Raw genomic sequence first — 16551 nt, forward strand, 5'->3', positions numbered from 1 at the left:
CCTTCTGATAATTTCTAGCTCCTCACACCACATAACTCAACCCCTTTGATTGCATTTCTCAACTTTCTCCAACTGATAACAGAGTGATAAAATTTTGTGTTTAGATCCCCCTTCTTAAACCAGTTTGCTCTTGCTTTTTTCCTAGAGAACGATTCAAGCTTTTTATCAATCACCCTCAGTTGGCTAACAAGCTCCATTCTTCTCACCTTATCATACTCAGAAAGGTCAATAGAATTATCTAGAACATCTAAATCCTCAACTTCCTTTAGAACCCTCTTTTTATTTGTGGTCAAGCATCCAAAAACATCATGGTTCCATATTTTGAGGTTGACTTTCAAGAGCTTGAACTTGTCTTTAACTTTAGATAGACTATTTCGCAGCACATCATAAGACTGACTCCATTTGCCATGCATCAATAGTTCTAAACAGTATTGGGCTCCAGTCTTTTACCAAAGATTTAGCCACAATAGCACAATGATCCGAAACCACCCTCAGTTGAACATATTGCTTGCACATTGGCCATTTTTGAATCCACTTATCATAAACAAGAATACGGTCAAGCCTACTCTTTGCTGAACCGTTTGCTTTGTACCAGGTGTACTTCTTACCTACAAAAGGTAAGTCTAGGAGACAATTCCTCTCGATGAAACTAATAAAACCATTGAATTCAATTTTTTGGCTACCACTTCCCATAACACCTTTTCTCTCGTTTGCACATTTGACGACATTGAAATCACCACATATGCTCCAAACCAAATACTGACTTGTACTTTTAATCCTTGTCAGTTCCTCCCAAAGAGCAACCTTATCATCCATATTGCATGTTACGTATACATTGACCACATCACAATTGGTTTTGGACTTGATATGCTTCCCCATAATAACTATGAATCCCCTTCCCACCACCTGATTAACACAGTTGAACGCATCTTTATGCCACATAAATAGCATACTCCTTGCTCCATTTTCCCCTTCATTATGAACCCACCCAACATTACAATCTCCCCACATCGAAAAACATCTAGCTTTTGAAACGATAGTAGTTTTTGTTTCTTGCAGACACAAGAACTTCGCTCCCTCCTTTGCAACGATTTGTTTGATGTAATTAGCTTTAGTTCCCCCTCCCCCCCTAAACCTCTTATATTCAGGCTGAAAATAATCATAAACAACAATTATCATTACCATCCTCAAACTTCTTCAATACCTCACAATCCCTATCCTCCATATGTTCAAACTCTCTGATCACCACATCCTCCTCCCTTAAGCATGATAACCCAATTTGTTTACCCATCTCCCAAAGGGAGGATGACTTGGCTAAATTCACATTCGACTTGATACGATCATTACAATTCATGATTTCACTATCACAAGTATTTAAGACAAACGAATTAGACATGGATGTGGGATTGTTCTCAAAGTGCAAGGACCCTACTCCCCCTTTCGACCTCCACCGCGGTTGTCTACTCGATTCCCTTTGCTCCCACCTCGATCGCAACCTGCATGCCCCCATAGGTGTCCTTAGGAATTCCCCCTTGAAGTCGTCTTGAGCTTCGTTCATATTGGTGCCCACCACTACCCCTGGCAAGTTTTCTCCTCCCTCTCCACCACACCCTCCATGGGAACTTGTACTATTTCGAAGGTCACTCATAGGAGTGTTGCCAAAGGCTCCTTGGATCCCTTCGAAGACTATGTGCGCCATCGCATTTTCACACCCCTCTCCAACTTGACGTCCATGGTTAATAAAACTTGTTTGGGCTCCTTCTTTTAGCGGCTCATCTGCGACGATTTCGTAATGTCTAATGAGGCTAATGTGTGTCGCTTTGGACTCCAGCTCCTTCGGTATTTGAAAAAGCTCACTTGCTTCACCTACCTCTCCAACCTTCGTCTTGTTGTTTCCTGTTACCTGACCTTCATGACCCTCCAAACCACCGTGCTTTGATCTCATTTTCGCACCTCCCAACCTCCCTCTATAAATTGGGATCCACCCCATCGGGATTGGCCTGACCCATATTGGGCCCATCACTGTTTGCACCAAAAGCCCCAATAGCTTCAATTAGCTCTAATGATTTTTCATATGTCATCTGATCCCCTGGTTTAGTTATAGCTAACTTCCATTTCTCATGTCGACTAGGAGAGGATGGAGGAGTGATAAGTTCAGCAAAACCAAATTCTGCCTGTTGTCTCTTTAACTTTTCTTCTACCATTCTTCTCTCTAGCAAATCATAACCTCCCCGAGACAGTATGTGGGGGGTAGTACTTTTTGTGCAATCATATGAGCTTACTTCCTCTTTTCCTATAAGTACATCATACATATATAAATTATGAATTCCATGATAAGATAAAATAACATATATAATGAAATGTTCACCAACCTCCCATTTGGGATCCATTCGACTCTGAACAAATTGAGACCATGTCTCTTCATCTATAAAATATTTTCCACAAGGAGACTTGTTCTTGTATTTCCCATAAATATAATGGGTTGTCAAATTTGTCTTGAATTCCCTCCATTTTGTAGTTACAAAAGACACTATTTTGCTCCGAACCAAATTCGAAGTCTCAAACTCAAAATTTGTTTACAAATTATAATAAATAAATCATTAAACTGTAAATTCAATAGACAAATTATTTAATAACATTTAAATAAATAACTTACATAAATATCCTCCCAGATGAAATTCTTGTCTAGTTCTGATATGTTGTCCCAGTCAGGGATCAAAATAGAGACCTTAGATTGAGCTAAGACTCCCAAATAACTTACAAATTGAGCTTGGTTAGGGCCTGACGCCCTACCTGTTTGAGGGTCTACTTGAAATGGAACCTTTTGACTACCCATATGCCTAATCATAAGATTTCTCAGTTGTGTAGGGTCTAGGGTCTTCCTTGATGACTCAACTATGTGATCGACCAACAAAGAATAAAAACATGTTTAAGATATATATTTAAATTAAATAAAACAAATTAAATTTAAATAGAAAAGCTAATAAAAAAAATAGTTGATTTCTATTGTGCAAGTGTTAAAATGTTCTCCCATATTCCTTCATTGTGATCATAGCATATTGATGACTTTTTACGGCAAGTGCACCGCGTTGTCAGAAGTAATAATGTGTCCCTAAGGACGAATATTGATCCCACAAGGAACAATTGAATAATTAAGTAAAATATTCGCTAAATATAAAACAAAACAATAAAAGTTTGTTGAGAGTTGTATGATAGCAAGAATTAACAACAAAACAAGCCAAAGAGTTTGTTGCTTCAAATGGAAAAATAGGAATTAGGTTTCATCTTTCTCACTCTTTTGTATTTTGATTATCATGACAATATTGTGCCCTTTGATTGATATTGATGCCCGTATAAAAGTCATTTATATCGATTCCTCGCATATAAAATTATTAAGATGCTTCCTAAATATCAATTCCTCGCATATTTATAAAAACAACTAATCTTTTAATATTAGACGTTGATAGCAATTAACATTTCAAGTCTATTCCTAGCACTCAAATATGTTAATTATTATTGTTTAGGCTTGAACGCTAAAAATACTTTCCAATCAAATTAAGATTCTAGATCAAGAATTAAAAGCAAAACAATAATACTAATAATCAATCACGAACAGAATATTATGTTAAGATATCACCTCAATACATAAGAGTTTAAACAGATTACTCTCAATCTCAAAGGATAGAATTAGCCACACATCTTCTAACACTTTTTATTCACCCAATTGGGTTACACGTCACTCAATGGTGTTTTCCTCTCAATCTTGTACACTAGGGTTGAGCCTCTAGCCCCCTATTTAACCTAATTTACTAGGGTTAGGTGATTTCCTGCATCGCACTGATGGGCTTACTGAGAAAAACATAAAATGGCCCAATCTTTTTGACGCATTCTCGCTTGAGCGAGAATATCTCGCTTGAGCGAGAAAGGCGTTGATTTTTGAAAACTTCACTAGAGTATTCTCTCTCAAGCAAGAATGAGCTCGCTTGAGCGAGAAACTCTATTGCTGAGTTGGACTTTTTGATCTTTTTGTGCGTTTTGGACCTTCCTGCTTTCTTCTTTTAGCTTATCTTATTCTCTTTAGTCCAATCATCTTCATTCTTTTTGAAAAACCTAAAATTAACACCAAATTTGGGAATAAAATACTCTTACTCAAATAATGATAATAAAATATGTAAAAAATGTATAAATTCATAAATTTGAGATTATTTTATATGTAAATTAGCAATTAATACTCACAAGTGCCTATATTTTAATATTAAATATTACTGAAACTAGGCGCTTATCACGTGTAGCATGTACTTCATCTATATCATTTTCGTCACTAAAAGGAGGTAATTGTCTTGAGAATGAAGATTTCTATACTGAATTGACCCTTGAGTCATCCTGTGGATGAACATGATGTTCAATTCTCTTGTGTATGATAACTGACAACCTTTCATTAAAATGATCTTTCACATAGAAAACTTGTTTTTCTTGGTAAGCCATAATGAAAGGATCTTCCTTTCATGCTATCTTTGTAAGATTAACTAAAGTAAAACCCAAGTCATCTACATGAACTCCTATGTTACAATCAACCCCTTTACACTTAAATACAGACACTCTAAATTTGACGTAGTCAACCTCCCAAATTTCTTCAATTACTCCAAAGTAACTTAGAGTAGCCACAATAGGATTATTGTCTTTTAAACTAGCAAAATGCATAGACTTTGCCTTAAAGGTGACACCGCTATTCTGCATAGTACTTTTATCATCTTAATCCTTTGTATAAAAAGACATGATATTAATATTGTGCCCACTCCATGTTATGACATCAAAGTTAGGTCCTCGTGCTAACCATTTCAATTCCTCAATATCGTAATCATCTTGAACAATTTTATCTTTAAACCATTTCAAGAAGGTCTTGTTATGCTCATTCAACAGCCATTTCTCATTTACACGAGGGTTCATTTACTTTAACAACATCTTGTGTGCATCTATATAAGGAAAAGCATCATCGGTGTTTGTGCTTGGAGAACTTCATGTTGGTCTTTTTGAACCACCCTCACACCTCGTGTGCCTTTACCTTCACACATTCCTTCATGCAGAGACTTTGGAACTCCTATGGCTTCTACTTCTGACATATACATTGTACAAAACTCAATTGCTTCCTCGACAATGTATCTCTCAATAACAGATGCTTCTGGACGGTATGGATTCTTCACATACCCTTTGAATATCTTTATACATCGCTCAACTGGGTACATCCAACATAAGAAAACAGGACCACATATTCTAATTTCCCTCACTAAATGAATAATTAGATGAACCATGATGCCAAAGAATGAGGGAGGAAAATACATCTCTATTTAACACAAAATAATGATAGCTTGATTTTCTAATTCTTCCAAGCTATTAGGACCAATAACTTTTCTACAAATAGCATTGAAGAATATGCATAGGCGAGTGATCACTTGTCTAACAATTTTTGGTAAAATTTCACGAATAGCAACTGGGAGAAGGTCTTGCATAAGAACATAACAATCATGATATTTTAAGCCCATAAGTTTCAAATCTTGCATCGACACAAGACTTTTAATATTTGAAGAGTATCCTTGTGGTACTTTAACTCCCCGCAGACACCCACAAAAGCTTAACTTTTAAAATTTTGACAAATTATGTCATGCTGAAGGCAAATATGTTCGTTTACCATGTGGTTGTGACTGCAACTCCAAGCGAATACCCATCTCAACTAGATCTTTACGAGCATTTATACTATTTTTCGTCTTTCCTTTAATATTCAACAATGTGCCAATTATATTATCACAAACATTTTTTTTCCACATGCATTACATCTATGCAATGTTTAACATCTAACTTTGACCAATATGGAAGTTCAAAGAATATGGATTTCTTCTTCCAAATGTTTTTCACAATCATTTTGTTCTGTTTTTCCAAAATTCACATTCACATTTTAGTCTCGGTTGTACACTTCCTCGCCAGTTAAGGGTGGACGTGCCATTTTTTCCTTGTGAGATCCATTAAAAGCTTTCTTTAACCTACGATAAGGGGGATTATGCTTCAGAAACCTTCAATGCCCAATGTAAGAAGTTTTCCTCCCATGTTTCAGTTGTTGGTAACTTGTGTTCTCTTCACATATCAAGCAAGTACTATGTCCTTTAACACTATAACCGCTCAATTTCCCATATGTTGGAAAATCTTTAATGGAGCAAAATAACAATACTCACAAATTGAATTTGATCTTCTCATATGCATCAAATACTTCAACTTCTTGATTCCATAAAAGCTTCAAGTCTTCGATCAATGGACTTAAGTAAACTTCGATGTCATTTCCAGGTTGTCTGTTGATCAAGAATGCTCAAGTGCTTTGAAGAATCCAAATCCTTTGTGTTTGATGCAAGGCTAGTGTTGCTGCTATGTTTTGGGAGGGATCTGGGTAGAATAGAATGTGATCCACTCTTTTGCTGAATCTAAAATTGATGTGATTTAAAACCTTTTAGAAAATAAAGTGTTTTTCCAACTAAGTGAAAAATAACCTGTTGTTTTGTCGAATCAACCGGTTGTTTTACTCTTAGGAGTTTTTGAAAAGGTTGAAAACTGTTTTAGTTTGGTTGACTTAACTGCCAAACCAAACAATCAGTTGTTTCGTGGTTTCAACCGATTGTTTCTTTGAAAATCCTAACATAATTTTGTTTTGGTGGTTGAATGTGCTTTAAATGATTTCCGACTGAATACGCTCATTCATTAAATGCTTTGACCAATCTTTGAAAAATATAAATAGTTTGTGTATGTTTTCAAATAGAGTAGAAAAACGTATTTGAGTTTTTTAGTTGAGAAAAAGTTGATTTCAAGATTTGAACATTCACATCAAGCTTTGGGTTTTCAAAGATAGTGGAATAGGATTGCAATTGTATTGATTTCAGTTTGTTCTGTAAACAAGTGTGATCCCTTCTCAACCTACTGTATTTTTGGTGTTGTGTTGCCAAGGAGTGTTGTGTGCTCTTGAGGTGGTCATGATCAATACTCTTGGTGTGTGATTTGCCAAAGGGAGTGTGTTTCTTGAAGGGTTCAAGGTCACTACTTTGGTGGTTTGTGTGTTGTAATCTGGTTTGATTACTTAGTGGATTACTAGTGGTTTTCTGGGGACTGGATGTAGCTCTTGGTTTAAGAGTGAACCAGTATTTCTCTCTTACCCTCAAACTCATTTAAATTATGTTTTAAGCTTTACCGGTATAAACAACCGATTGTTTCGAAGAAACAACTGATTGTTTTTTTGTTGCTTTGTTGTTTTATTGTTTTTGTTCTTGACTAACCTGATTTCTGTTCTGGATTCACACAAAGAATTTTGTTAAACTTTAAAAAGATTTCAAAAACTTCTCTTAAACAATTCACCCCCCGCCCCCTCTCGTTAAAGACCATATATTCTAACATTGTCTTGGTCTTGATATCATCATAGAGAACATCATATATTTTCTCTTCATACACAACCAATAGAAAAGATTATAAATAATGACTAACATTGGCCACGAACTATGTTTCCTACTTAAATTACCGTAAGGATTCATAACTTTTATTGCAAGACCAAGTCTAAGATTTCTTGGATCACTCCCAAACTCAGGAAACAAAGAATCAATTTTCTTCCATTGTAGTGAATCGGCAGCATATCGTAACAATCCATCAAAAAAAAATTCATTGGCATGCCACTTGAGGTTCTTTTTTGCATCATTAACATTGGCAAACAAACGTTTAAATCGCGAAATTGGAAGATACCATAATGCTTTTGGAGGAGGACCCTTTTTCACATAATCTTCCTCACTCTCATCATCCTTCACTTTGTATCGTGATACCTTGCATCTTGGGCACTGGTGCAATGATTCAAACTCTTTTCTATACAATATGCAATCATTGGGACATGCATGTATTTTCTCGTACTCCATACCCATCAGATACAATATCTTCTTCGCCTCATAATGACGAGTGGGCAATGTATTATCTTTTGGAAGCATTTCATGCAACAACTTGGCAACTTAATGAAACTTTTATCAATCCACGCATTTCTTCCCTTAATATTAATTAATTTTAATATTGTTGACAAATGTGTGAAACTTGAACAACTGAGATAAAAAGGTATTTCAGAATCATCTTTCAATGAATCACACATATGTGCTTGGTGGAAACTATCTTCTTCAATATCATGAATTATGTCCTCCATGCGATCTTCAAAATGTATATTAGAGTATTGGCTGACATATAGAGATGTTACGTCTACAAACTCCCCATGCCATATCCACTTTGTATAATTCTTCAAGAAACCATCACAGAGAACATGTTCTCTTATCAACCTAATTTCTAATCCTCTTTGCATTCACACAATTAACACATGGACAAAAGTATCTTCCATTTCCAACTTGTACACTCGTTGAGCAAATTGTCAAAATTCTTCGATGCCATTTTCATACACATCACTAATACAACTCTCATTTATCCAACTCCGATCCATGACTAGTATTATGCAATAGAAAAACTAATCTATCAATATCAACTAATTTTTAGTTGATGTAAACAAAATACAAATTGTTGAGGGTCTATCCCCGCCGGACCCAATACCAAAGCGTTTATCATATAAAAAAATAAAACAACACTATATTCCAATCATAATTATAAAACACATTATAAATTGTCAAGGGTCAATCACTCCGAGACCCAATATCAAAGCATTCAACATATAAAAATAAAAACAACACTATATTCCAAACATAATTATAAAACACATTACAAATTGTCGAGGGTCGATCACCCCCGGATACAATACCAAGACGTTCATCATAATACAGTATATTTCAAATACAAATAAAATTAATCATCTATATAAATAATTGTGAACTAAATTAATAATTAAAACTAAATTAAAATTAACATGTTTGAAAGTAAAAAAACTAACCTGGAGCGTGAACTGATGAGTTGTGGCGGCGGTAGTGAAACCAAGCAAAAAAATTATCTATAAAAATAATTAAAACTATATTAATAACTAAAATTAAAATTAAAACTAAAAATAAAATTAAAACTAAAATTAAAATTAAAATTAAAATTACAAATTACAAATTACAAATTACAAATTACAAATTAAAAATAAAATTACAAAATTTGAAAATAAAAAACTCACCTTGAAGCGTGAACGGAGGAGTTGTGGCTGCAGAATAAGGGCAAATGTGGCAAGACAATGGAGCGACATAAGGATTGGTGGACACAAAGAGGGAGAATGGTGGCACCAAAGAGGACGAACAATGGCACACCAAAGAGCAAGAGTGGTGGTCGTAAAGAACAAATAAATTTTTGAAAACTAAGAGTGGTGAACGGAAAGGAGGCGGGAGGAGCAACGGTGGAGGAATGAGAGCGCGAGAATGAAAAAGAAGGTAAAGAAGCAAAATGAGTGCGTGAGGAGCAGCGACAGTGGAAGACGAAGGAGTAGAATGGAACAGAATAGTAGTAGCTCCAAATGAACAGTGAGGCGCGAGCTTGAAAATAGGGTAAAAAAGAATATATTACACTGATTTTTAGTAACAACCGGTGTAATATATCATTATTTTTTACTCAGAATGACCCATATTACACTGGTTAAGTCATCTAATCAGTGTATTATATGTTGCCCAGAGTTAAATTTTTGAATTTTTTTTTCTTTAGGCACCATATATTACACCGGTTGGATGGCTTAACCAATGTAATATACCGCACTCACAACAAAAAAAAGGTTAAAAAAACATAAGTGGGAGCTTGGTATATTATACCGGTTAAACCATCCAACCGGTTTAATATACCATGCTCTCACTTAAATTTTTTGAACCTTTTTTGTTGTTGTTGTGAGTGTGATATATTACACCGGTTAAGCCTTCTAACCGGTGTAATATACCATTTTAAAACCAAATAAAAGTTTGACAAGTGTAATATGTACAAAATACGTTCTCGTTTGATCGGCCTAGGAAGTCGTTGTAGTATGTCATTTCTGCACTAGTGAATACATAAGCATTCAATTGCGTGTGTATCTTTTTAACTCCATACTCCAAATTCACCGGGCACAATATATTTTTGAGCTCATAGTTAAAATTAAATAATGTGTTATCTCTCGAAACATCTTCTTCAACAACTTCAAAATTTCTATGACACTTTTTTTTACATCCATTTCTTACTTTTAAATTGAATCATCTTTAAAATGCTGATAATCTTGCAAAATTTAAACATCCTTAATACAATGGCGACTCAAAATAAGAATTCAAATAATCATATATATATATATATATATATATATATATATATATATATATATATATATATATATATGTGTGTGTGTGTGTTCTTCAATATCATATAGCATTTCTTCTAAATGATTGTTCATCTCTTCAACAACATTTTTGCGACACAATTCACATGTCCATATTGTATAACTTTTTGACAATCCCAAAAATAAAAATGGTGGTCATGTATCTTCCAAGTTTCTGAAACATTTGATTAACACAACAAGCACACAAAAATCGTATATCCCCTAATTGATAGATTTTCCATTTTGTCACAAGAACTCATCAACTCACTTTTCATACTCTTGACTGATCCAAAATACATTCATCCAACCGTGATCCATAACATTCATTAATATGTATAAATGAACTTTATTCTCTTAAATTTGAGTAGTAGTTTACGTTGATTTTCAAGTATACAAAATGATAATAATGGCAAACAACCACAATCAAGTATGTATCCCAAGAATAACAAGAAATTCTTTGATAAATTTTTTTATCAAATTTAATATTAGAGTGAATTTCTATGCATTAACAAATTATAAGAAGTTATTTTTCTAAAGTGTCTAAATAGATAGTCCAAAATTTAATACACATAATTATTATTTATAGTAAATCTCAAACAAAATTTAGCATTAACTCAATTACTACAATTAATACATTTAAAAAATATCTTTAAATTTTAAGACAAATGGTACCTAAATCAAAGAAAATAAAAACAAACTAAATTTCTTGAAATTTGTAACATGAAAATTTTAGATTGTGATATATGTTTGAATACACTGGTGCAGAAAGACAAAACAACGATGACTATTTTTAATTTAAAGCGGCAGCTATATAGCCGCATTTGATGTAGACGTAGTCTTAAATCGAAGAGATAAGAAGGCGGCTATTTAGCCACATCCGTAAATTCGATTTATAAATGCGTCTATTTACCATAGCCACATTTATAAATCACATTTACGAATGACGTTTAGGGTTTCTTTTCTTTTACGCTGTTGTTTGGATTTCTAATCAAAGTTATCAACTTTGATATTTTTCGAAGAACATGTCATTATTTTATCATTTTTTTTTATCTCTTGGTGCATCCATATCATACCTTTTCACATTCTTAGTATTTCATCTCAGTCTGAATCTGACATGTCCTGAATAAAAAAAAATACAAATAATGGATTGATATTGGAAGACCTGATAACCAAGAACATAAATAAAAGTACAGAAAACGCAAATAAAAATTTCCCAATGAAACGCAAATACACGACGAAGCAAGGCCGCAACAACGACGAGGAAGGCACAGTAGAGAGAAAACAAAAACCTTCCCAATAAAATAGTGACCTTAGCAATGACATTAGACAAAACATAAGAGAAATGAAAAACATACAAAAATCAATGGTGAAGAAGAAGAGAGCAAGAAAATGCTTACCAATGACACGAAGACAAGACAAAGAAAAGAAGAGAGGAAGAAAAGAGAAAGCATAGCTAATGGAGGAAGCCTAGAAGAGAAACGAAGCGTGAGAGAAATGAGAGTATGAAAACGTAAGTGGCGCGCTTCTAAGTTAGGGTAAAAAAGGTTTTAAGAAGGTGACTATTTGTAATAGTCGCATTCTTAAATCAAACACTTTGATTTAAGAATGCGGCTATTTGTAATAGTCACTTCGTATAAAGCGCTTGATTTAAGAATGCGGCTATTATAAATAACTGTCTTCTTAAATCAAGTTAATTTAAAATATGTCATCGCGTTTTGAAAGACAACATCTGACCGTAAAAACACATTAAATAATGGGTCATTGTTTTAAACTTTTGTACTAATGATATAATATCTAATTTCCGCATGTGTTATTAGAAACACACATGATAACAAAATCTCTCAATCTATTTTAAGATTCATAGAACGAAACGAAGAAGTGGGACATGATAATTTTAATGTTTTGTAAAAGTGGGGATAACAAAATCTCCCAATCTATTTTAAGATTCATAGAACCAAACGAAAAAGTGGAACATGATAATTTTAACTGTTTTGTAAAAGTTTATATATATATATATATATATATATATATAAAAGAAAATCATGAAATAGAAACCAATATTTAGATACCAAAATAATTAGTTACAATAGAAACTAAAATAGAAACCATTTTAGAAACTAAAAAAAAAATTGGTTTCTAAATTAGTTTCTATTATTTTCTATTAAATAGTTTCTAAATTGGTATCTAATTAGCAACTAAGGTTTTAACTACCAATTATTTAGTTTCTAAATTTGGTAGCAAAAACCTTAGTTGCTAATTAGATATCAATTTAGAAATTATTTAACAATAATAGAAAATAATAGAAACTAATTTAGAAACCAAATTTCTTTTTAGTTTCTAAAATGGTCTCTAATTTAGTTACTATTGCAACTAATTATTTTGGTTTCTACAAATTGGTTTCTATTTCATGATTTTCTTGTAGTGATATATATATATAATTTTTAAATATTATTGTACAAATTAAAATCACTATTTTCTTTAGTTACATGTGCGAAAACACGTCCATGTTTTCAAGCATTTCTTTTATCACAACTTTTTAAGCATTTATTTTAAAAATTATTAACAATATTAATTTTAAATCGACTAGAGAATTAAATTAAACCAATTTTTAAAATAAAACTGAGTTTTAGAAAACTGAAACACGAATTTGAATTAAAAATAATAAATATTAAAAGTCTACTATTTTTTCCAAATATAAATAAAAATAAATAAATTCGTCATAAGGAAGTATCATGGAGGAACCATTGTTTAATTAGTTATATATTTGTCCAGTTAATATATATATATATATATATATATATATTTTATTTTTATTTTTTTTTCTTACATTTATTTATCGTGTGATGTGAGTTAATCAGATTCTTCTCTTAAAAAAAATATATGGAAAGAAGTTGTCTCTTTAACTACGGTCAAAATGGCTGCTATATCTTATTTTTTAGCATTTTCAATTTAAGGAGCTTAAAGCTTTGACTTGTTGCCAAATGGTCAAAGTCACGTCAATTTATTTAAAGGAATCCGATTGGTTAAAATTCATTAAAATTTATACTACTACAATCACTTTTTAAAATATTTATTTAATATTTCAATTAATATTTTAAGTAAATACTTTAATTTAATATTTTACTAATAGATAAAGTTGTTAAATGGAAGTAAAAAAATATGGATCGTCAAAATATAGTTTTTTTCGTATTTCATTTCAACTGAACAGTGAAATGCAACACACGAGCATCAATGAGCATTCAATTTTGAATAGATTTATTTTAAAATGTAATAAAATTAAAGAAGAGGTATTTAAATAAATTATAATTTAATGCTAATTTTTATTTTTAATAATGATTTATTTTTTTAGAATATTTCTTTCCTTTTTTATTTTCGTTATTTTTCACATTTAACTCTTCTTTTAAAAACAAATAAAGAATAATTTGGTTGAATAAAAGTTCAAGGAAATAACAATTAGGAATTTAGTTATACAGCTAATAACTTTTTTTATGTGGGAAAGAATCAAGTTTCCTATGTTGGAAAAAAGTAAGGTAATAATTGAGAGTAATTTAAAAGAAGAAAAAAAAAATGTGCATCATTTAAAGTAATATCTCCCTTCAATTATTGTAGGTTATATAGATGTATTAGTTATATTTATGGGAAGAGTATATTATTAAGAGACTCTTTCTAATTTAATAATTTTTCGTAACAATAAAATAAAGGAAACCCACTTTTATTATATTTTTAATAAAATTATAATGACATTTTTTATACTATTTTGAATAAACATTCATCTCTTTATGTTTTTCATAAATGATATTCGCGTTCTATTTGAAAATATTATATTATTAAAATATATAAAATTTAAATTTAAATTTATGTTTTAAAATATAAAAAATAAATAATTTGTATAAAAAATATTTAATGGTTGAATTTTTCTATATTATAATTTCATCAAAATATATTTTACAAAATTATAAAAATATAAAAAATTATATACTTTTAAGAAAATATTAGTGTTATAAAAATAAATAAATAAAAATTTCTAAAATATAATATTAAATTTAATAACTTATTATTATGTTTACATATGATTTTAATCTAAATATAAACAAATAAAGTAACGAGTATAATGTTAATTTTTAAGAGAAGGTGAATATATATTTTAAAATTATATTACTACATGTAATTTATTCACCGTATAAGGAGTTTTTTGTTCCATTAAGTTTAGAAGACTTTATTTACAATATTATTATTATTATATTTATTTTTGCATAAAGTGAGAATAAATTAAGTTGAAAACATTAGTTTTGGTATTTTTTTTTATAGAAAATTATGTCTAGTTGGAGAGATTTTTATATTTGAACAATAAAAAATATCAGAAAATTAATTATTAACAAAATTCGACAGAAATTCCACACTGATATATATCATGTATCATGATTATGTTAAGGAACATAACCTTGGCATATTTGGTAAGACAAATCAAGTCGTTGCAAGAAAAATACTCTTTCATGGGAAAAATCAGCAAGAAAATTTGATTTTCTACTAAAATGAAAGAGAAAAGAGTTAGATTATTTGATGTGTTTCATGATAAAAAAAAAAGGGTAGTTAGAGAAAAAGTTATTTGAAAGAATTACCACATGATTCATGTCAATTCCTACAACTTTTTCAAATATTTGTTTCTTATAGAAATTTTATTTTAAATTCTTGAATTGAAAATGGTATTGTTGTATTCTATATAGATTTGTTCCAAATAATTTATTATCTAAAATATCAAGTTAAATTTTTTATTTTAATTGGAAAAAGAAAAGCAAAAAGTGAAAAGATTTTTGTCAATTTTCAAGGCAGCAGTTGGAATAACAATAACACACATCATTTGCACAAGTAAATGATAACCACCTAATGAAGATCAAAGACTAATATTTGAATTCGTTACCATAATAAATATTTTGTAATAATGTGACAAGATTCTATGTGAAAAGTTGTCAATCTAACCATATATATCTCATCAAAACTCTATTAAAAACCTGCCATCTTTGACAGGTAATATTTTTCTAAAGATAATGATTTTATGCAAATTCAGACATCTATGTTTGGTATTTACAACAAATTCAATATGTTATGTTCCAATTATTCATCCTCTTTTCTCAACAAAACTCGAGAGATTTGACATTCAACCCATAATGCAACTTTCATAAACAAAAAGAAAGTTGCTTCTCAAATCATGGGCATGATTACTGTTTCTCAACCATTTTCTCCTCAGCCTTTTACCTTGTCATATGTTATTGCGAATGCTTCCAATATGATTGTAACACTGTTCTTCTGTCTTTTTCTGGCCACCATATTTTCAACAATAGTTGTTCTTCTCCTATTGAGATTATGCGAAATTATATCAGATATTCTTCTTGAAACACTTGAGGATGACACTGAAGATGGAAGAACACCTTTGGTAGTTCAGTCTTTTCTGACTAACCAAGATTCTTTGAATCAAATAAGTCATAGTAGGGAAAGATTACAATCACATTCACAAACTTTTGGGATGAGATCAATTCATAAAGCTTCATCAATGAAACTGCCACAGCTAGTGATTTATGGACAAAATCCAAATGAGTTGAGTCCATTTTGCAGTAGTTGTGTCATATGTTTGGAGAGCTTCATCACCGGGGAGTCTTGTCAAATTCTTCCACCTTGCAATCACTTATTTCATTCTTACTGCATAAGGCATTGGTTGAAAGACAATGCCTCTTGCCCCATTTGTCGAAGTGTTTATTAGAAATAAGATAAGTTACAAAGTGGATTATGCATGTTTTGTAGCAAAAAAACTTGATAATACAAAACTGTTCATTTCTTTCCTTTTGTTGGGAGATTTCGTCATTGTTTATATTTCCTTTGTATTGTTTATATCCTTTGTAAGTACTCATTACATTTTATTCATTTATTTATTTTCTAGTGAATGGTCCGAAGTACCAAAGTTATCTTGGAACCGTGTTTCCTGAAATTCTTTTGACTATCAACACAGGCACAACATCTCGACACTTCGATCGTCCAAATAATGCATGGGTGACAAAATCAGATTTTGAAAGTGTAACTAATTAACGAGTAATAAACACACTTCATAACACAATCAGCAGAATTTGGGTCTTAGTGGGCAAGGCCTAATGATCCGTACTAAGAAGGGCCAAGACAATCACTATAAGTAGGTAACACCTCCTCAAGGTTAAAGGTAATGAAACTCTAATATCTCAATACCCTTAACT

The 16551-nt window shown here is 31.5% G+C and overlaps 1 pseudogene; it reads right to left on the reverse strand.

Annotated features, from left to right (window-relative positions):
- Positions 1–4503: 4503 nt before the first annotated feature.
- LOC150027473 (uncharacterized) lies at positions 4504–5243 on the reverse strand (annotated as a pseudogene).
- Positions 5244–16551: the final 11308 nt, after the last annotated feature.

Source organism: Phaseolus vulgaris, chromosome 5 (genome assembly GCF_051622355.1).
Source record: "Phaseolus vulgaris cultivar YP4 chromosome 5, ASM5162235v1, whole genome shotgun sequence".
NCBI classification, from domain to species: Eukaryota; Viridiplantae; Streptophyta; class Magnoliopsida; order Fabales; family Fabaceae; genus Phaseolus; species Phaseolus vulgaris.